General features: G+C 35.6%; 1 non-coding gene across 1 annotated transcript; it reads left to right on the plus strand.

The window, feature by feature from the left end:
• Positions 1 to 207: 207 nt before the first annotated feature.
• LOC130027902 (U6atac minor spliceosomal RNA) lies at positions 208 to 327 on the plus strand. Its single transcript, XR_008793111.1, has one exon. It is a non-coding gene; the product is annotated as a U6atac minor spliceosomal RNA (small nuclear RNA).
• Positions 328 to 23,860: the final 23,533 nt, after the last annotated feature.

Genomic DNA, 23,860 nt, shown 5'->3' on the forward strand with positions numbered 1-23,860 from the left:
TGCTGAGAACAGAGGCAAGAGTAATTCCCAGGTATCACCAGGTATGTCCGAACCTACCCCCCAAACAAATAAAATGAAATCACCTATGAACATAAATTCCTCTGGTTCTAGGAGAGTCAAACTCATTGTTCATGACACATACAAAATACGGTATGATTCTTGCAATTAGCAGACAATCAATAAAAATTTTCCAAGATAATCAAAGTAGTGTTGTATGAAAGGAGAGAAGGTTAGCACTCCCCTTGACAAGAATGGAAGAGACTTCAGCCTGCAACACACGTACGGTTAAGGCAATGCCACCTACTTCGTAGCATCTAAACAATGATTGGGCTGGAGTGATAGCACAGCAGGTAGGGCATTTGCCTTGCACGCGGCCAACCTGACAGAACTGAGTTCAATTCCTCCGCCTCTCTTAGAGAGCCCAGCAAGCTACCTGTGTGTGACGTATTCGATATACCAAACAAAGTAACAACAAGTCTCACAATGGAGATGTTACTGGGCCCGCTCATGCAAATCAATGAACAATGGGAGGACAGTGACAGTGACAGTGACAGAATTTTTCTTTAAAAATTCTAATAGGAATCTCCTCTGTGGTGCTTATCACCTAGGGGCCACTCCTAGTCATATTTGGTCAGCCAGTGATGACCTGATGGTTTAGTGCTAAGTTTCATGATGTTGCCCTGCTTAGCTCTGACAACTTTATTAGGCATAGAGAAAATTGAGTAGCTCTATATAAATACTAGAAATATTAAAATTGAAAGGAGGGAAATGCATAAAGCTTAAATTGGTGTAATCAATTGGACTTTTCCATATGCTATGTTTGGTGGAGTTAATTGATACATTCTCTATGAAAATATGTTTGATAGTAATTTTAAAAACTGAACATATGTGTATCCTTGAACCCAGCAAGTCTATGTGAATTAGCTTAAAGATCTATGCTAAGATGTTCACTTAGCACTATTTATACAAGCCAAAAATGTTTATCAATAGTGAAATGAACTAAAATTAGTCCGAATTACATAAAATTTATAGTAAATTAGTTTAAATATAGTTAATATATATTTTCAAGCTATAAAAGTAAGGGTAGTAGCAATGTTATATTTGCTGGAGAGTAATAGAAGAAAATATGAATGGAACATCTTGGGTCATGTAGTTCTGGTGATATGCTGATTCTTGGTTTCTATGTTTATTGTAAATAAATGATCTGCTGGTGAAAATTTGAATAATATAATCATTATTTCTACATTTCTTTATATGCACTTTAATTAAAGGTTTAAAAATCAAGTCTTGAGGAAGCAGATACAAGAAAATATGAAAATTATTGAGTGTAGTGTTCTGTATATAAAATGGCATTAAAATTATATCTTATTCAATGTAAGTGATATTATCTGCCAGGAACACCTAATAGGTGTTGAGTTCTTTTCAAGACATTTTCCAGGAGTTGGAACTATAGTACAGCAAGTAAGTCATTTATCTTGCACTGGAAAACCTAGTTTAATTCTCAGTCCCATATGTAGTCTCCAGACACTGCCAATGTTTATTCCTAAGCACAGACCCAGGAATAGTCCCAGAACATGTTGATGAGTACCCCAATCACCACCCCCTCCCCAACAAAACCCAAATACTTTTTCCAATTTGGGGTTTTTGATGGGTTGAAGTGATAGCACAGCGGGTAGGGCATTTGCCTTGCAAGTGGCCAACATGGCCGACCCGAGTTCGATTCCTTCACCCCTCTTGGAGAGCCTGGCAAGCTACCGAGTGTATCTCACCTACACGGCAAAGTCTGGCAAGCTATCCGTGAAGTATTTGATATGCCAAACACAGAAACAATTGTCACTATGGAGACATTACTGGGCCTGCTCGAGCAAATCAATGAACAATGGGAGGACAGTGACAGTGACAGGGGTTTTTGATGTCAGACCCAACAGTGCTCAGGATTTACTCCTAGCTCTGCATTTAGGGAACACTCCTGGTAGACTCCAGGGTCCATATAGGATGTCAGAGACCATGTACAAAATATTCCTTGGTAGGCTTTGTACAAAACAAACTCCCTACCTGTTATTTCTCTAACCCTTCCTCTTCTATATTTTTATTTTATTTGTCTTTTTTTTGTGATTATGCAGAGGTAACACATGATGTTTTGGGGAACCCAAATGTCCATCATGTTGGGGATCAAAATCAGAGTCTTACATATACCAAGGATAGTTCTTGAGCCATATTTCTGACCCTCAAAATATGTTTTAATATTTCCATGTAGCAACACATACATTTCAAGTTCTTTTTTCCTTTGCTGCTCCTAAGAGAATCAGAAAAGGGATTAGAGTAACTATAGATCAACTTCTCAGGAAATCTCCCTGACTGATGAAAAGGGAGAAGAAGACAATCTGAGTCTTCATCTACTATGATGGAGTCTCCACAACATCATCCAGGTTGAAGTGTTTTCCTTCTATCTCTAACACATTGTTGTTTGTTCTCAGGCACTTGGAGAGCAATATGCTGAATAAATCCATGTGATGGTAATGATTCTAGAACTACAGTTCTGAGGAACACTTGTTTTGTAAGCACATCTTTGTAAAAATGCAATTGATAGATTCAGACAAATACTACAAATTTCATATTGCATGTTGATTTAATGTGCTATCTGATCTGGGTGGCATGCTAAATACAAAAAACAGGGGAGAAAAAAAGTAGCAGAAGAAGGCTGAGTTGAAACATAGGAAATTCACACACACACATCAAGTTAATGCAAATTTCTCAATTTTCATACCATGAGAAATCATCCACTTGATGCTACAATTTTATTTCCACTTTCAGTAGTGATCCTTATACCACTTCACAAAACTTTGCAAGCTGTGATTTCTCTCAAGCAAGTTCCAGATCATTTTCAAGGTCACTGTCACTCTCCTCCCATTGTTCATCGATTTGCTCGGGCAGGCCCCGTAACGTCTCCATCGTGAGACTTGTTGTTACTGCGTTTGGCATATCGAATACGCCACGGGTAGCTTGCCAGGCTTTGCCGTGCGGGCGAGATACTCTCGATAGCTTGCCGGGCATTCCGAGAGGGGTGGAGGAATCGAACTCAGGTCGGCCATGTCAACCACATGCAAGGCAAACGCCCTACCAGCTGTGCTATCGCTCCAGCCCCATTTTCAAGGTAAAGCATCATATTTATGCTATTTATGAATTTCTTAACCATTTGGCATGTACTCACCCACTGACACCTTAATAAGATTTCTATCATGTTGTAAATGTCACTAGTGAAACTACTGAGCATTGTGCTCCTAATGCATATTATTTTGTGGAATTTTTCTTTGTAGTGATGATAAGGAACTCATGTTGGGGTCTTCTCCTGGGCTCTGTTCAGCATGCTCCCTGGTCCAGCAAGGGGTCACCTTTCAGAGTCCTGAGGACAAGGCCGAGCTTCCCCCCTGAAGAGAGAGGGATCCGAGGGAAAAGAAAATTGCTATGCCACGGCCTCCACACTGAGAAATGAGAAATGAGCACACGAGCACGGTGGGGAGCCCATCAAGTGGTTCCAATTTATTGAGCAAATAGCAAGGTTTATATAGGCTTGAATATTTGCAGTTAGTCAGGTAGTTACAGTGGTTAGAACAAATACTCCCTTCATCTCAGTTCTATAGATAGGATTACATTGTTTCATTATAGTTCTATAGGTAGGATTACACTGTTTCATTATCTTTCTATAGATAGGGTGATATTCTTCCTTTAATCATAATGGATAGGCTGTCACCTGCACATCTACCTGACACATCCTGTTCCAAGGTCCTGTCCCATGACTGCACTGACCTGTGGTCGTAAATATACATTGTAACAGGTTCCCAATGCTCTGGGAACATCTGCCAGGGCAGAGCCCAAGGCTTCATATATGGCACTTCAAAGCAGACCAAAAGGGGCTTTTCTCCCAACAAAATCACACGCAATATCATAGTAAAACTGACTGAATAAAAAAAATCATTGAAAGTCAACCAGGGTGATTTTCGATCAAGTGTATCAGAGAGAGAAGGATAAATATTGATGATCTCAGTCATCTATGTAATATAATGAGTCAAAATAAAAGAATAGACGGTGCTAAACAATGACAATCCCTTGACATTAGAGAACCAATTACAAATGGGTGGGAAGAGGGAGGAGAAATAATAATGGAGTAGAAGAAAACATAGGGATACAGGTGAAGGGTCGTCCTGGACATTTTAGTTGGTAAGGAGTAGTAATTTTGTATATAGTATGCCATAAACTAAGACTATTGTAAAAAGAAAATAAGTAAAAACAAAAAGACCTCAAAAGAACTCAATATGTATTGCTTTTTATTTTTTTCCTTCTTAAGTATTATAAATATATTTTTATATAATAGATGCATAGCATACATAAGTATGATGATAATATTTAAAAAATTGTCACAAGTTAATTAAAACAAAATGTTGCCTTGACCCATATTTGGAATAAGAAACTGGAAGTTATTAGATATATGTCCTTGTACCTATATTTGCACATTTTTTGCCAGTGTGTATTTCTGCTCATTTCATATTATAAATATTGCAACAATTATGATTTTCTACATATTTAGCTAGTAGGCATAAATTTGTGTGAAATGCACTGAACCTAGATAAGTCAAGTTCTATCATTTCTAACAACTGATTCCACCTTCCTTTAGTCATGAAACATTTCTGTCATCTGATGAGTGTGTGATGATGAACCTTTTTTTTTTTTTTTCAGAAAGCCACAAAAAGCCTATTGTGTAAAAAAAAAGTGCCTGCATTCTCACTTCCTTATCATCAACATTAACTACAAAAATAACTAAGCAGAGTTAAAAAGGAGCTTGGGGATTCCTAGTGTGTGACACTTCTATCTCTAATTACTGAGATGTTGCCAGTTATCTGACTGAGTTGAGCGAGGGCGGGGGCGGTGATGAGATGGCACTGCCTAAAACAAAGGCTAGCATTCTCTCTTTGTTTCTGTATTACTGTTCTTTAGACCGTGAGGGAATCTGCCCTGCTCATTAGCCCTTTTCTAGGTTGATGCAAGGGACAAACTGGTACAGTTAACAGACATTATCACTTAATGCTCGATACGAATGTAGCAAACGATTTTGTTGTCTTTTAGTTTGAGTTCAGATTTTAGTGTTCAGAATTTCCAACCATGAAATACAATTTAATGACATCCCTATCTGACCTTTTGGGATAAAATACCGTAGATCTCTGTTGTATTTTCTAACTCCTATGCTGAACATTAAAAGAAGAATGGCCTTCCAGCTCATCCACCCATAGAAAGCACAGCCGGCCGTCATGACTGTGGATAGGAGGAAGCTCATGAGGCATGTGGTGGGTAGTCTTACACACTTACCTTTGCAACCCTAGAGCAGGGTGATTTTCATTCCCATAGGAAAAGAATGAATTAAATGGCTTTAAATGTCTTTAGCCATTTAGGATCCAGAGAGATAGTGGGTTAGGTGCTTGCCTTTCAATCAGTCAACATGTGTTTTATCCCTAGCCCCCCATTGGTACCCCAAACTCTTCCAGGAGTAAACCATAATCAAAGATCCAGGAGTAAGCTCTGAGTACATCTAAATGTGACTCAATACCTCTGCCCCTGTGTTTCTGCACCAAAAATCAGTCATGCATTAGAGGGATTTGGGAATGCTTAAAGACTTTGGGGTAAGCTTCTGTGGGGATACAAGAATGGACTTCTACAGAGTACCTTGTTGCCACAGTCTTTTGATTTGTCTGTTAAGGAATATGAGTAAAAAAGAAAAACAACAGAAGCTTGATTTTTCTCTGTTCCCAGAAAGAATATATACTTGTGAAGGCCACAAGTGAGATTAATAAGGATATACATAAGTAGAATTTCTAAATTACTCTTTTACCCACAAGACATCCATACATTATTCAATAACTACTCTACTATGTGCTGAGAACTCAGATAAGCACTGAAAACATACCCTGTGTAGACCGTGTTCTGAAGAAGAAATAAGTCAGATGGCAGGTGAAATGCAGCTGAATGACTAAGTACTGAAAAATATGAATGGACTCTAAAAAAGTCAGTTATTGGTAAAGCAGTTGTATCTACCTTGAAATTGTATCTTTAAATTTCCTTGTCCAGATGCTTCTAATGTCTAGCAAATGCTCAATTTCCAAAAGGCTCATGACATGTTAACTAAATGTGACAATATTTAACTGTAAATTAAATTATAAAGTAAATTAAATAGAGCAATGGGTACTGTATTTTGTGAGTAGGGACAAAGAAATTAACATATATATATTTTATTTTTATTAGTGAGACATCATGAGGTATAGTTGCAGACTTACAAATTTTTGTGCTTGGGTTTCAATTATACAATGATCAAACACCCATCCCTCCACCAGTGCCCATTTCCCACCACCATGGACCCCAGTATCCCTCCCACCCCCCCATCCCTCCCATTCCACCCTGCCTCTGCGGCAGGGCATTCCCTTTTGTTTTCTCTCTATTATTGAGTGAAAATTAACATATATTTTAATGAAATTAAAATGCTTTGAAATTTGCATGGTGTCAGGAAAAGAAGGTAGAGCGCCAACTAGGTGAGCCGGTTCAAGCCCCTTAACACTGTCCACAGTTTGTTTCCTTATACTTAAAATGAGGAAGTTCTGCAATCTAGAGAATAATAATTACACTTAAATTCAGATATTTGATTAAAATAGAAAAGAAACTGAAGAGCATAAATACCTAATAGTATTTTTCTGTGGATAAAAAGACATTAGAGAGCAACTGGATAAATTTGGACCTCCCTTAGAATTGAAACAAAATTGAAAAAGCCAGATGGTTGTTCCCATAAATCCCATAGAAAATGAATCTCAGGAGCCCATCTGCTTGACTTTCCCAGTTTCCACATGGAATTTAGAATCTCTGGATAGTTATAATCTGGTGAGTCATTTTATCTTCTCTCTTACCTCGTGTGAGCCAAAGAAAATGTCTGCTGAGGAAATTATGACTACTACCCCTGGCATATATTCATTAAATGGTCCTTATGATGAAAATCTATGGAATACTCAGAGTGTGTACAAGGCAATATTGTGCACCATATATATACTAAGCTCTTTTCTCTATTACAGCTATTCAGAACTTCTAACCCAGACTGTTAAAATCCATGTTTTGTTTCCTCTTGTCCAATACACTTATAATTTATAGTACAATAATGAAATTTTAAAACTTCTCATCTTAGTAGATTGTTCTGTGAAGAAAATTATTTGTATTACATACAAAACATTAATGTAAACTATATAATGATATTATATATTTTATGCAGATGTTCTCAAATATCAAACTTACTTGTTATTGAGCACTAATGACCATTGCAGCTTGGTTTATGCAAATAAATTTTACATATTCTTTATATTTGATTCGTCGATTTCGCCTTACAAGCGGCCAACATGGCCGACCCGAGTTCGATTCCTCCGCCCCTCTCAGAGAGCCCGGCAAGCTACCGAGAGTATTCGATATGCCAGACACAGTAACAACAAAGTCTCCAATGGAGACGTTACTGGGCCCGCTCGAGCAAATCGACGATCAACGGGAGGGCCTTTACCTTTACCTTTACCTTATATTTGATTAAATTTTAAAATGAAAATTACTTACTCTGGAGGTTCTTCATTTGATATTATAATTCTCAAATATAGTTCTGACCTTGTTCCTCCCCTATTCAAAACTTTACATATTTTTTCTTTGCTAAAATGTACTGTTAAGGGTTGGGAGGTAGGTGCAAACCATATGAAAATCTCTGAGTTCAGTCGTCAGTACAGTATCCCTTCTCCCTAAACCTGAACCTCTGGGTATGGCCCCTATATTTTAAAAATGTATCATGAAAACACTTAATACCCATATTCCAAGATTACTGTGCCATATTTGATGGGGTTCAAATGTGGTTTGAACTATGGGAACACCTGCAAGGGAGATTAGAGGTCTCTCTAAAAGTCTCTATTCCTCTCAGAGAGCCTGGCAAGCTACTGAGAGTATCCCGCCCACACGGCAGAGCCTGCAAGCTGTCCATGGATATTTAATATGCCAAAAACAGTAAATACAATAGGTCTCATTTCGCTAACCCTGAAACAGCCACCAATATGGCAGCATTAAGAAGAATGAGGAAGGAGAGGCTGATAAAAACTCAAGGTCAAACTAGGCTGCCAAAACAAAGAAGTACAAAAATGACTGTCTGTACTTTCAATGCACATACGCTGGCATCGGATGCATCCATCGAGGACCTAATGGTGCAAGCATGAAAGATCAAGTACGACATCATTGGCCTGACTGAGACAAAAAGGCATCAAGCAAATCAGGCCATTTTCAACACTGGAGAAGAACTGTTCCTCGGAACATGTGACAAAAGAGGTGTCGGTGATGTCAGTATCCTTGTCAACACAAACTTGGCCATGAGCATTGATTTATTCGAATGCCTAACAACCCAAATTGGATGATTACACTTGAATAGATGTGGCTCACTGCTGACAGTTCCTATCTTCGTTGTCTATGAACCAACATCCAATTATGATAAAGGAGAAATTGAGAAGTTCTACATGGAGCTGGAGAAGTTCTATAAAGAAGACCACACCTTCTACAAGATCATTATCTGTTAGTTTATTGCCAAGATAGGACTGAGAAGATCAGCAGAAGAACTCCATATTGGGACCTGTGACCTAGAATGGGACGAACAGGGTGAGAGACTATCTGAGTTCATCATGTTGACCAAGACCATCCATGTTAACTCATAGTTCCAGAAGGCTGAATCCAAACGTTGGACATGGGAGTCTCCCGGTGGACGGTTCCACAATGAAATTGACCACATCATATTTAATCAATGGTTTTGCCTGTACAATGTCTCCATTTTCCCAAATTCCAAATGGGATTGGGCCACCATCTCCTTCGTGCAAAATTTTACTTCACGAAGTGGGGAGAAAGGGCTGAAAAGTTTGAGAAGAGAACTGCCAGAATGACCACCGACTGAGAGCTCTTTGGCACTATTGTGCCAAAGAAGCAAACAGCACCTGGCCCAGACAAATTTAGACCCGAACGCCTGAACAACCTGCTGTCATTTCTCATCAATACACTGGCTTGGCTCTTCACACGCTACCTGTCTGAACACAAAGTTCCATCCCAATGGAAAACCAGCAGGACTGTACGACTGTACAAGAAGGGAGACATCCATGACATTGGCAACTATTGCCCAATCTGCTTGTTGTCTGTCATCTACAAGCTGTTCACTCGAGTCATCCGGAATAGGATTGGCAGAACACTAGATGAAGGTCAACCAGGTGAGCAAGCTGGGTTCCAAAAAAGATTCAGCACAATCGACCATATCCACACGATAACCAAGCTCATTGAGGTTCTTCGGGAATTCAAGATGCCACTCTGTCTAACATTCAATGATTTAAAGAAGGCCTTTGATTATGGTGACACTGAAGTGGTCATTGAAGCCCTAACCAAACAGGGAGTTCAAACTCAATTCATCAGTATCCTCCATTAGCTGTATTATGGATTCACTACTAGGATCTCAACATTCTATAAGGAAGTGATTATTTATGTCAAGAGAGGAGTTTGGCAGGGTGATACCATTTCACTGAAACTCTTAAGTGCCAACCTCGTGAATGTCATGCAATGACTGGAATGGGAAGGAATGGGAGTGAAGATAGAAGGTCGGCAACTACACCACCTCTGCTTTGCTGATGACATCGTTCTAATAATACCAAACATTAGCCAAGCAGCACAAATGCTGGTCGATGTCGACCTTGAGTGTGGAAAGGTCAGACTCCAGTTGAGTCTCAGGAGACAATGTTTATGAGAAATGGTCTAGTTCCTGATGTTCCATTCACTCTCAATGGAACAAATATCTCCGAATGCAACAGTTATGTGTACCTAGATCGAGAAGTCAACATGTTGAATGACCTGGCACCTGAGCTGCATTGGCAGATGAGAGCAACTTGGAATGCCTTCAAGAGTGTCAAAAAAATAGCTAAGAAGATGAAGAACCTCCAGCTCTGGGACATTTCTTTGATTCCACTGTTATTCCTGCATTAACATATGCCTCAGAGACCTGGGCCCCACAAAAACAGGATGAGAACGCTATTCGTGTCTCCCAAAGAGGAATCAAAAGAGCTATGCTCAGAGTATCTCGCTTCACTCAAGTGAGAGAAAGAATCCATAGTTCTGACCTCCGTCGACGATGGAGAATCAGGGAAGCTGTCTAATTTGCCAAGGTGTCAAAAGACAGATGGGCTGGACATGTAATGCGATTTGGAGACGACCACTGGACTAGAGCCATTACTAACTTGATTCCATTGGATGTCAAAAAGATCACATGGCCACCCACCTAAGAGATTGTCAGACTTTTTCATTAAGACCCTGAATGATCAGCTTGAGGCTCTTCATTTCCCTGGAGCGAGCAGACGCCATTGGCACGTAACAGGGAGGAATGGAGACGTTACTGATGCCCGCTTGATCAAATGGATGAGTAATGGGATATAAAGTAATCAAGTGATCATGAAAATATCATAAGTTGCCATTAAAGAAATTCTATAAATGGTTCTCCAACTGGGCTTTCTTTACATGCAACAAACTCTTCATTCACACGAGTCATTATATTTTTGTCTCATATTTTCCAGCCAACACATTGGCATTACAAAATAATTTTTTTGGATTTTGAAAATGATATGTTATTTATTTATCTAACAGTATTTGATATTGACATAATTTAACTCACTTTTTCTGTTTCTATAAGGTCTTACTCATATCAATTGATATCAATTATACACTCAAATTCCATAGCCCTTTCTTATGACATTTAGCAATCTCAAAATATATTTTAACTATGCATATGAATATTTTAAGTTTACTTCTTGACTGAAATCTTTTGGAATCTATAGTCTAAATATAATTTAGCTTTTCTGGCTCTTTTCACCATGAAGGAATATCAATTGGTCATAAGGCAAAATCCCCTGGCATTCAGTTTCAATCCCAGAAAGTTGAATTACTCCTTAGATATCTGATAAGCAGAATGCTAGGCACAAAGCAAATGCTCAGAGAGCTTCATAGTGCTTTATCTCTCTGTAAATGATAAAGTTGTGAATTCAGAATTTTTCTAAATTTTATAATTACTTAAATGTGGACCATCATAATTACTTTTAACACACAGGCTAAAGAGTTATAGTTGTCTTGAAAGAAGACAAAATCAACAAATAACTCATTATCCAAGAACAACATAAGGATACTTGTTTTCTATTGCAATAGGGATTCTTGATCAACTTTTATCTCTATAGAACAGAAAAGTGGGCTTCCAGGAACAATGTCAATAATGAAACTGAAATTCAGCCCCAGGACAGGATCAACTGTAGGTCATCCTGAAAGCCATTTCTTGGTAGGGCAGACTTATATCCAGGGAAACCATGTGGCTTCCTATCCTCACTGTCTTCTGTGTTCCCTTGCCAAGAGCCACTGTTTGCAGCAACAGGGTTGAATGGCTCATTTTCTTTGGGTTAAGGCTTGGAAGGAATTATAGAGATAGGAGATAAAAAAGAAAGTGCACAGATTGAAAGAGAAGCTGCCCTTTTCAGCTTTTGAGAGAATTCTTTGTTTTCTGCTTTTGAACACTAAACTTTAGGTTTATTATTTTAGGCTTGCTTTTTCATGAGATGAAATGTTTTTGAAAATCTATAGTAGAGCGTTTCAAAGATTTTGCTCAAATACATACATTTTAGGAAAACATGATGATGGTTAACATCTAAATTTTCTGACTCAAAAGTATTTCTAAGGAAATGTATTTAAAAAACTCATTTGAATTAACTCTAGCTTACTTTTAAGAAGTGATTAGAGCTGTAATGAATCAATAAGATATTTTGTCACCAAGGTTTGAATTCCAGTTTATTCTTTACTTACTATAAAAGCAATATTCTTGCTTATGTGGGTCAATTCCTTGTAGGTTTAAATTAAACTGAGCAATTAAAACTTTAAAATTCCCCCCAAATTACTTAACTACTCTGAAATAAAGTATCCACGTCTATTTAGTTAATGAGCTATAAAACTATGATAATTCTTATTTTGCAAAAATGTGGTTAAATTTGAATTAAATAACAAAGTGAATAAAACACTTTCCAAAATACTTCACAGGTAAAATCATACTCGTTATATTTAGCAACAGTCCTTGTGGGGTTTATAGCAAAATTAACATAGATAACTATTACACAATTGATCCTTCTCTGGGGTATTTGTGACCTCTTTATTTAATTGCAACTATTTTATATTTATGAATTTTCATTTTTAAATAGTCTATATTTTTATAACAGAAGAATATTAAAACAAAATGTCTATGTCATTTACCCAGAATCAACTATTTTAAAGCATTTTGTTCCATTTACTTTATTATATACTCCACATATAACGCATTAACATATGTGTGTGTATACAACCATGTATGCATTGTTGAATGACTTTTAGAATAATTTTATCCATTTTGTCATCACTTTATCATTAAAATGGTTTTGTGTATATTTATAAAGAGCATGACTCTAATGTGATATCAGAGAACTTACTAACCTCAGAAAACTCCACATCAATATAAAACGTTTGTCCAATATTTACTTCCTACACTAGTTCTGTCAATTGATCTAATTATAATCCTCATGGCACCTCTCCTTCTCTTTCTCTTTTTCCCATTTGATACAGGTTCTAATCCAAGCTTGCATATTGCATTTAGTTGCCATGTCTCATTAGTTCTTTAATTTCAAAAATTTCCTTGGTCTGTTTACATTACTATAGATAAAAGCAACTGTAAAGCAATGACTTCAATAGTATTATAAACTGCAATAGCTCAATTAAAATTAAATTGTAGCACTGTAGCACTGTCCTCCTGTTGTTCATCCATTTGCTTGAGCCCAGTAGCATTGATCACTTCAGGGTTGGTGAGTGAATGTCCCAATGACCCCAGGTGACTGTGGATTTTCAGCATCATATTCCTGGACAGGATCCGCTGCTCATTATCCAGGACCTGCCACTCTCCCCAGGTGAAGTTCACAATCACATCCTTAAACACTATCACCCCCAAGAGATTTACTCATTGTTTTTGCTCTTGGAAACGGAGCTGGAAATAGTGAATGGAGGATTCAGGAAACCACTAGCAGGGCTTGCTCCTTGGGCTTAAGATCTGATGACCAGGGCTCTCAACCAATACCTCTTAGTGAAGATTTTTGAAAGTCCAGTTTCCTTGTGCTGAAGGATGATCTACCAACAATCTAATTTTGAAATTTCACTTTCTTTGGCTACAGCTAATGAATATCTCAAAAAGCTTTTGTTCAGCTTGCAAAAATTATACCAGAGATGTATTTCCTGGTTTCTCAGAAACTCAGGGAACTCTGGAAGCGGAGCTGAAAGAGGTGAAGGAGAAGTGAGGAAAGGAGTGCCATGGCTATTCCCAGTTCTCAGACTCTCCTGTCAAGGGCATTGCCTCAACAGCGTTACGCACTTTTGAACCTGTATCCAGTGCCCCTGGATCCTTCAGCCTCATAATGAACTTGAGCGAACAGTCTGGGGGAAGGAACTTCAGTCCATGAACAGATAATTCTGTTAAACCTGGGAACAGATAATACATGAACAAATATTTCAGTTTGGAGATTTCTTTACAAGTAATGAGTATCTCAAAAAGCTTTTGTTTGACCTGTAAATATATACTATATCTGAAACTGAGAAAAATATTTAGTATTTTATGTAGAACAATATTAAAATCTAACAAATATTAATATAAATGGCATAGGTGTAATGACAAATAACAATATTTTCCATTAAGAAGTTTATCCATGAGGAAAATTGTGGCTTTTGACTTTCTCATTTCTTGCAAATGAGGTTTAGTAGAAGTCAATATATTCTCATAACTTCGCTACAAAAAAAAAACAGTTAGAATATGCAATTTTTGTTACAATGCAAAAAACATCCAAGGGTCAAGGTGGAGTGCACGCTTTGCATGCAGAGTGCCCAGGTTCGATCCTTGGCAATGCATCCTCTCTCTTTTTTTAAGGTGAAATATTATTTTAATAAATAAGTAACCTTTCAAGATTGAGTTAACTTCTCCCACGAGTATACCCTAAATTGGGTGTCTATTATTGCAAGTAATTTTTATTGCTCGAGACTACATTGCAATTTAAAAATTTGCATTATTTCCTGCTTAATCTCTCCTTCAATGAACACCAACCTACAGTTTGATCACTTTTTTATTTTTATTTTATTTTTTAAATTTTTATTAGTGAAACACCATGAGGTACAGTTGTAGACTTACAAATTTTTGTTCTTGGTCTTCAGTTATACAATGATTGAGTACCCACCCCTCCACCAGTGCCCATTCTCCACCACCACTGATCCCAGTATCCCTCCCATCCCCCATTCCCTCAACCCATCCTGCCTCCGTGGCAGGGCATTCCCTTTTGTTCTCTCTCTCCTTTTGGGTGGTGTGGTTTGCAAAAGAGGCATTGAGTGGCAATCATGTTCGGTCTATAGTCTACTTTCAGCAATTGCATCCTCTCTTAAGCACTGTTAGGAGCAAGCCCCGTGCATTAAACCAGTACTAACTCCTAACACTGCTGGGAGTGACACACTCTTGCCAAAACCAAGAAACCCAGTCTTATATAGTCTTGAAATTGAAGCAAAAGAATACATTAACAGTATTTTCAGAAAAATTCTGGTTTGTGTCTTTCTTTCTTCTTTCTTTCTCTCTTTCTTTCTTTCTTTCTTTCTTTCTTTCTTTCTTTCTTTCTTTCTTTCTTTCTTTCTTTCTTTCTTTCTTTCTTTCCTTTTCTGTTGGGGCTGCAGTAAGTGATTAAAGTCCCAACTGATGCTCAAGAGATGCATAGGCCGCTCTTGGTGATATGCAGCCAAGTGGACCTATAATTCAATGTGAAGACAAAGGATGTAGTGCTGATCAGTTCCTGTGCAGGGAATGACCTGGGCTGCCTGACAGTCTCAAGACTCTACAGGGTTTCATCTGGCAATGAAATGCTAAGGGGACCCATGTGGTGCTGTGATTCAAACATAGGTGGGCTACATACTATTTCTCCAGTCTTCTCAGATAATTTCTCTTTAAACATACACCAAAATTCAAGAGTGGTAGGTTTTTTTTTAATTTTAATTTTATATTGACTTTTATTCATGAATCACATTTTTTTTGTAATTTTGTATTTTTTAATGAACCACCATGAGTTACAGCTACAGACTTACAAACTTTCATGCTTACATTTCAGTCATACTGTGATTGAGTACCCATCCCTCCACCAGTGCTCATTCTCCACCACCAATGTTCCCAATATCCCTGCCCCATTCCCCACCTCTGTGGCAGGCACATACCCTTTGACTCTCTCTCTCCTTTAGGGTGTTGTGGTCTGCAATGCAAGTATTGAATTGAAGGAGTGGTAGTTTTTTAGAGACATAAAATTGAAACTATTAGTAAGTAAGTAAGTAAAGGCCCTCCTGTTGATCATCGATTTGCTCAAGCGGGCCCAGTAAGGTCTCCATTGGAGACTTTGTTGTTACTGTGTCTGGCATATTGATTTCAATACACTATCAAATGGCTTTTTTCTGGTCTTTAATATATATATTGGCTTCATGTGTGCTTTTAATGTTTCTTAGATCCATATATGCATGAATTTGCAACATTTTTCAAATAAAAATACTGTTTCACAGATTTAAAAAAATATAAATGTTGACACATTTTATGAATGTGAAAATATTCCCTAACCACCCACTAATTTCCATTGAAAAATACTATAGGAAGCTATTAAATATGTTTTAAAATATTAATTTTCGCTGGAAATTTTAATTATATGGATGATAAACAATGCTATCAGTTGTTTTCTTGTTTTTCTTGAGTAGACGATTCACTTTATCAATTTTTGAGAAATGAATTCTGCCATATCCCTTCTTTCTTATTTTTTAAAATAAACTTTATATATGAAAAACTTTTCTTTCCCTCTAACTTGTCAGTGAACTTATGGGAATGTTCAAGACTATAACTATTTAATAAATAAACCTAAAATATAACAATGAATAAATTTTTATGTTTTATAAAATGTACTGATGCTTTATAGTATACTCAGAAGTGAGCAGTCATTAGCAATAAATTTTAAAACACCTTATTCCTCTGAAAAGAAACTTCACAACTACTGTTTCATATATCAGTAAGCCACAAACCCTAAAAAATCATTAATCTACTTTGTCTCTATAAACTTGTCTATTTTTGACATTTCATATAAGTGGAATCACATGATAAGTGATTTTTGTGTTTTGCATCTTACACTTAGCATAATGGTTTTAAGATTCAATTATGCTGAGCATGTATAAACACTTTGCTTTTAATAATGGAATAGTAGTTTATTGTATATATTATACATACTATGTAAATTCATCAGTTGAAGGATGTTTGGTTGCTTTAGTTAGGGACTGTTATGACTGAGGCTGCTTGAACATTTCATTAGCTTGTTTCTTGTGTTGACATATATTTTATGCTTTCCTTGTGTGTATAAACAGCAATGGAATGCTGATGCAGACACTAATCCCATGCTTAATTATTTGAACATCTTTTTCCTGCAGTATATATATCATTGTTTGTTTTATTCCTAAAAGCAAGGCAAGAGAGCTAAGTATTTTTATTTCCTTGCTAACAGTACCTATTGTCTTATTGCTTTTTGGTTTTATTTTTTGTTCTCATTCTCCTACATGATTTTAGTCTACCTTTTCCTAAAAGTTAATGAGACCCAACATTTTCTTACACTACATTTTACATTCCACATATATTCTTCTCTGATCAATCTAATCAGGTCATTTGTCTATTTTTTAAAAATGGGACAATAATCTTCAATTACAGAGTTTTGCATAGTAAACTCCCTATAGTAAAGTCTATAGAATCTTATCAAACTTTATAGTAGAATCTTATCAAACATATAATTAATATTCTTTTCTCATGATCTGAGATATATTTTTTCTTTTTTAAAAATGGTCTCCTCGGAAGCATAAATGTTTTAATAACAAAGCTTAATTTATTGGTTTTTTTGGTTTCATTTATTGGGGCCCTGTTATCTCATCTAGAAACACTTTCTATCCTTTGATAATGTATATTTACTGCTATATTTTATCCCAATTATATTCATTTTTTGATTTTACCTCTAGATACAGATTCATTTCTGGCTAACTTTTCTATTAGCTATATGGCAGAGTACCAAATCCATTCATTTTTATACTTTATTATAGTGCCAATGTCAATACAATAACAAAGAAAACATTTTACCTCACATATTTTTCAAGAGTAACCTTTTAATGTACCATTTTAGGAGTCAGTGAGATAGCTCAAACATCAGAGGCAAGTTCCTTTCATACAAGAAGCCCAGATTCAATCCCCATCACTGCATGTCACCTAAGCACTGCTGGTAGCATCCCCTGATCACCAAGCTAAGATTAGCCTGTGAGTACAAAAATACAAATCAACAGATGCATAAATAAAATTCTATTTATTGGTTCATAACTTTAGAAAATTTTTAACAAAGCTAATGAAGAATTAATAAAAATAAAGTCACATTTCACTATAAATATTTTTAAACAGTAAAAAAGTTATTTAAGCAGTGATATAAAGTTTATAGATTTTAGAAAATATGGTTGCTATTATTTGTTTAACTATCACTTGTATAATGATGTCTTAAATATTTCCTTAGGGGCCAGAGTGATAGTGCTTTGGGTAAAGTGCTTATGTTGCTTGCAGCTGACCTGAGTTCAATCCCTGGCATCCCATATGGTCACTGAGTCCTACCAGGAGTGAACCCTGAGCTCAGAGCTTGGACTAAGCCTTGAACACAGCTGAGTGCGGCCAAAACAAAGAAACAAACAAAAAGTTTCCTTGACCCAGAATAGTCTAAGATTATGTGATAAAATATTTTTTACGTCTAATGAATTTGTGACTGATATTTAAGATGGCATAAAGCACTTTAGACAAGATGGTCTTTCGGTGTAATTTTTAATTTTTCTATGAGTAATTATCAAATTCCAGAATTATTTTTTCTCAATTATTCTTCTAGTGTAGTTAAAAATCCCAGACATTTAACTCATTTATTAAAATGCAACAGTAATTTCTCTGATAATTTTCATAACAAGTAAGAACATGTTTTATTATGTATCACTAATTTTCATGAAGAACAGTAATTTATTATTTTATTGACATTTATAATTACAGTACTATGCTTTGTGACTTGTTTGTAAAGAAATAAATAAAAAACCCAAGTCAAATTAGCTGCTGTATTTTTGTGTTAAAGAGCAAATAACTTGTTATTGCAGTAATGACATTAGAATTGCTGCTAAATATTTTTACTATATAAATTTCAGTGAGAATTGGAATCTATGACTAGAAAAAGCATAGGCAAATTGTCAAATAATCAGTATAAATAATTGGAATTATTTAACTAACACTAAATTTAATTCATTTTTATTTCAGGCATGATTATAAAAAAGTCAATGTTAGATGCAATAGCATATCAACCACTAATGAAAGTCTAGTTCTACTATTCACTATATATTTTTTCACTTTGTCCTGGTTTACTCACCTCATCCCCCTTCCTTTATGGTAACAACTAATTTAATTTTAAAGTCCCCATCTTTGTTGAACTTCAGTTTTTAAGAAATATTTTAGATGAACTATTTCAAACTTTTAAAATATTCATTTTTTTCATTTGCTTGCATTGCTTTCTTCAGGTGCTAGCCACTTATTAGTTTGAAGACAAGTCAATTAACTTATTAAACTCTAGTTTAAATGCTTATTATGTCAAATGTTAACTGTGAGAGCATGTTCATTATAATGGTTAAATCAATTCTTACTAAAAAATTTATTGCAGTTTGATAAAATTTAGCTTCTGATTTTAGTAAATAAGAAAAGGAATTCAAGAAGTGTGTCAGCGTTTGGATCTGATAAGCAATATATTAAAGTGTACACATATGTTCCTTAGTTGAAAAATTTATTCAGTTGTAAATTATTAATTGGTATGAAAATATTTAATCCAATATGGTGAGATTTACTCAAAATAAAATTATTTCTCTTTAAGATCATAGCTTTCCCATGCAAAGACATACTATTTTCATGTGCTGGATGAAGCAAGAATGACATGCAGAGACTGGTTAACTTAACTCACAGATGTTTATGCCTTAGGGAAGAAGCAGTATCCTAGTTTCCCCATAAGGATGATAGAAATCCGTCTATTTTCAACAAAAAGTCGCAATTCTTCCAACTCTAGTAGTACAAGTGATTAAATTAGAATATATATGGAAAAGAAAATTTTGAACGTGCAAACATTTCATGTCTATATGTTTGTTTAAAGGGCAAAAAACTAAACGAACAACAACCAAAAAAAAAAAAACCTGTTACTAAGGATTGACCTTAAGAAGGCTTTTATCAGATAGCTCATTTGTATAGTACTTGGAAAATTCATTTGCACCAATCATCCACACATGGTTGAATAATGAGGGAGGGTATTTTTCAGGAAGAGAACACACATTTAATTTGACATTTTCTTGTCGAACTTGAGGAAGCCAGCTTTCCTGGCTATAATCCATTTTTTCCTTCCACCGAACTTACCCTCCTACTCATCAAATAATCACAGCATTCTTCATCATAAAACAGGCAGATGGAACCTGTGTCATTATTTGCAATCTGATTGAAAGATCTGTTTTTGCTTCTGCTGGCCCCTATTCCATAGTTCTCAAAAATCAACCTTTAGTTTCTTAAATTAACTTTTAATTTTCTATTTATTTATTTATTTATTTTTCTTTTGATTTAGACCATACCTGGATGAGGTGGTACTCAGGGCTTACCCCTGGCTCTGCACTCAGGGATCACAACTAGAGGAACTGGGGAATTGTAAAGTGTGCTAGAGATCAAACCCAAGCCTACAGCATGCAAGGCAAGCACAATTACTGCTGTGCCATCACTGAGACCACCTACTATATATAATTACTTCTCCCCAACCCATGCATTAATATGTTGAAAAAATATAGAAAAGCCAAGCTTTCTAGAAATAGACAAGAATAAAAAAGTTTACTAGTGTGTGGCTCTCACCAGAGGACAAATATTCTTTTCCTATCTTTTAGTGAGATAAATAGAATGCAAGATTTAATATTTTTTTGTGCACAGCAATTAAATACAGTGTACATATAGGGTACATTGCTTAGTATTACAGAAAGTTAATTCTGGAAAGATAAAAATCTCTGCTTCAGAGAATAGATATTCTAAGAACAACTTGACATAAGCCATTCTTCATAGATTTATGATTTTTTAATGTCATAAAGATTTTTGCTCAAGTAATAGATTTTTATTCATAAGGATCATTATCAAGTATCATGTACTATTGTTTTTCTCATTATGGAAACTGGAAAACGCTGATATTCTCTTGCCTATTTGTTGTATAAAGAAAGCAAAATTGATTGAACAGTTACTAATTCATAGTAATTACCCTCTAATAGCTTACTGGAGTTGTCCTTTTTAAGATTAATACTCTATGGTATTTTTGTTTTTAAAATGTTCAGCGACTGCTTTTCTATGAAAATGTTGCATTTCTAAGTTGTACACATGCACTTTTTAATTATCTGTGTATACACATATTTCATACATATACTCATTTATAGATGTGTGTGTCCTTGACAAATAACAGCATTGATTTTTTAACATGATGAAGCACTTTTCTGGCTAATTATCCCAGAGTCCTCTGAGGTGCTAATATAATTATGCTCATTTTCTAGGTAAAGACTGAGACAGTGATTTCAGTACCAAACCAAAATGACATTAACAACCAATGTGAAACTTAAATTCAACCCCAGATGGTCTGATTCTGGAAAATAATTTTTAAAAATTTTAATAGTGTGAAATTTCTACACTGATGCATTTAAAAAATGAACATGAAATAGATAAATCTATAAACACACTATTTAATAAGAGGAAGGAGAGAAGACTTAAGAAATGTTTAAGGGAAATTATGAACAGACTTATAAGCATGTGACTTATCCTAAAAAGAGAATATAGGCGTTATGTTAGAAAATATTACATTACAGATAATATTGAATGTCTGCATTACTCAGCAAATTATTATAATAAAAACCTTAAAATGCAAAATTATCATCTGAATAGACATATAACATTCAATATAAATAAAACATTAATTATGGGGCTGGAGTGATAGTACAGTGGGTAGGGCATTTGCCTTGCATGTGACTAACCCAGGTTCAATTCCCAGCATCCCATATGGTCCCCTCGAGCACTGCCAGGAGTAATTCCTGAGTGCAAAGCCAGGAATAACCCCAAAAGCAAAAAATAAATAATAATAATAATTATGAGAAAGTATAAAGTCACTTAGCAAGTTAGGGAGATACAGAACTTTCCTAATCTTATAGAGACAACCATAAGCACCATGAATGAATGCCATATCTCAATGGCAAATACTGAGAAATTGTTCTTGTCTTCTAAATAAGTTCCCTTAAAACTTTTTGCAAAACTGGTTTAAGGTTTTGAATTCCCTAAGCTCTTCCTCTCCATGAAGCTCTGTAATGTTCAAATCTAAATAATAATCTGGTCTGTTCTTGATGAGATGTTCTTAAGATTTTCTAACCAATCCTAAAAGCTCTTACATCTGTCTTCTCCTGGTATCAAAAGACATGGCAGGCATTTATTCTATCAACTGATCAGACTTGACATCTGTGAAGATATCTATGCAACATGTGTGTATGATATCGGCTGCCAATTATGTATCAAGTCCCTAACTATTCTGAGCACCCAGGCTGTATTATAACTTCAGCTAACATCTCACTTCCTCCAAGTGCACAATACCCTTGTATTTTCTCACAAGAAAACTCTTTGGGGGAATTCTGCTTTACTTACTCTCCCTCATCATCTACACCCATGATCTACAATCTGTCATTTTTATTTTCCCCAAGTTTCCCAAATCTCATATTTCTCTGTTCTCATAAACATTACTTAGAGTTTTTCCAGTGCTTCAAGCCTACTGTGTGTATCATCACAATAGTCTTTTTTTCCTGTTCCCTCTATAACCTGCTAGGCTCTATTTCAGTTAGGACAAAAATCCGTCATAGTGATTTTCAAGAAAGATTAATCTTCCAGTTTCTACCCATCATTTTCAACACAAAATATGAGCTCTTTATCACTATGTCTGTTTTTTCCTGATCTCCTCTCCTACTTTCCTCATCTCTTCTCATGTCATTTTTCACCTCAAATGTATTTCAGTGACTCTCCTAATCTCCAGCCCCTCCTCTAGATTCTTCCATTGAAATTAATAAGTAGAACCATGTTCCCTTCTACATTATCCTGTAAACCTAACAGTGTAATAAAATATTTAAGAATTCAGACTTTCAATCTATCTTTACTTGATTTGAATTGCTGACCCACCAATTCCTGGATTTTCTAAGTGAACTTTGACTGCTAATTGCATCTCCATGAGTTGCTTTCCCCAACACTTGAATGGGCATAACACATTTTTATTTTTTATCAGTAGCATTAAATGAAATAATTAATAAAAAGCGTTTGCTATTTAGAATCTTGGACATAGTATATACTTAATGAATATACAACTAACCAATCAATAGAATGGAATAACTAAAATCATTTTAAAACTTAAAAATTAGTAAAAAATGAGTCAGCAAATGAATTAGTAAATAAATGAATAACATAAAAATTAATAATATTATATTAATGTATAAAACTTATTGATTAAATAAATAAGAGGTATATAATTAATAAAATATGAATACAATTGCATAAAATGTATTCAATTGAATCTATCATGGACTAATAAATGATTCTCATTGATAATCAGTTCAAGAGAAGGTCAAGCAAAATTTCACATTTATAAATTTTCTATTTTAACATTTGAGTCGTAGTTGATACTATTTTGACACAAAATAACCGATCAAAAGTTTGTTTTTGAATAGGCTTTTTCTTTTCCTATTTTCACTGGCACGTACTTCTTTTGACTTTTTTACTTATTCCATGATTGAAGTCTTTGTGCATCTTTACGGAATTAGAATAAGCGCAGGGACCTTTCTATTTAGAGCACCATCCAAGGTTCTGCCCTGGAGGGACACAGAAGAGGCAAAACTAGTGTCAGCACATTTAGGGCACATCAGAGAACCACTGAGCAGTGTGGAGTCTGGGTAATCACTGGCTCTAATTAAGTAATTTTTAAATGTTCGCTTGCTTGCCACTGGCAAACATGGCAAGTGGCAAATAATTGACTGGGAACATTGTACTCTACAGTTTTATAAAAATTGATATTTGACCTGTATTTTTCTTTCCTTTTAATTTTTTTTCCCTGAAAGACTTTCTACTTAAAATCCTTGGCCAAGAGTCTGAGTCAATAGTTAATAATCAAAATTCTTAGCAAATGTGATGACATACAATAACAGGCTTCTCTGTAGGTGGAATACGGTGTGAAAATAGGAGCTATCATCTTTAAAATTTTTATAATTTATTCTGGGGTTCCCATTTGTGTTCTCTTTTGAGGACATTTTTCATATATCTTTATCTATATATGATCTTATCTGTAGAGGGAAGTTATATTACTGATACAGTGATACAGTGAACTTTAGTAAAATTGCATGAAGTTTTGTCCTGGGCAACGCCAGAAGTGCTCCTCCCAGGTCTTTACTTGATCATTTCCCTTGGCTATTCTTTACCACAATACAGTACCTGGGATCAAACCCAGGCCTCCTAAATGCAAAACACATGCAATGGTCTTTGAACTATCTCCCTGACCTTAAATAGGCTTTTAATAAAGTGATCTGGTTACCAGAAAGGAGAAAA

Source organism: Sorex fumeus, unplaced genomic scaffold, assembly GCF_029834395.1.
Source record: "Sorex fumeus unplaced genomic scaffold, SorFum_2.1 ptg000037l, whole genome shotgun sequence".
In the NCBI taxonomy this organism is placed as follows: Eukaryota; Metazoa; Chordata; class Mammalia; order Eulipotyphla; family Soricidae; genus Sorex; species Sorex fumeus.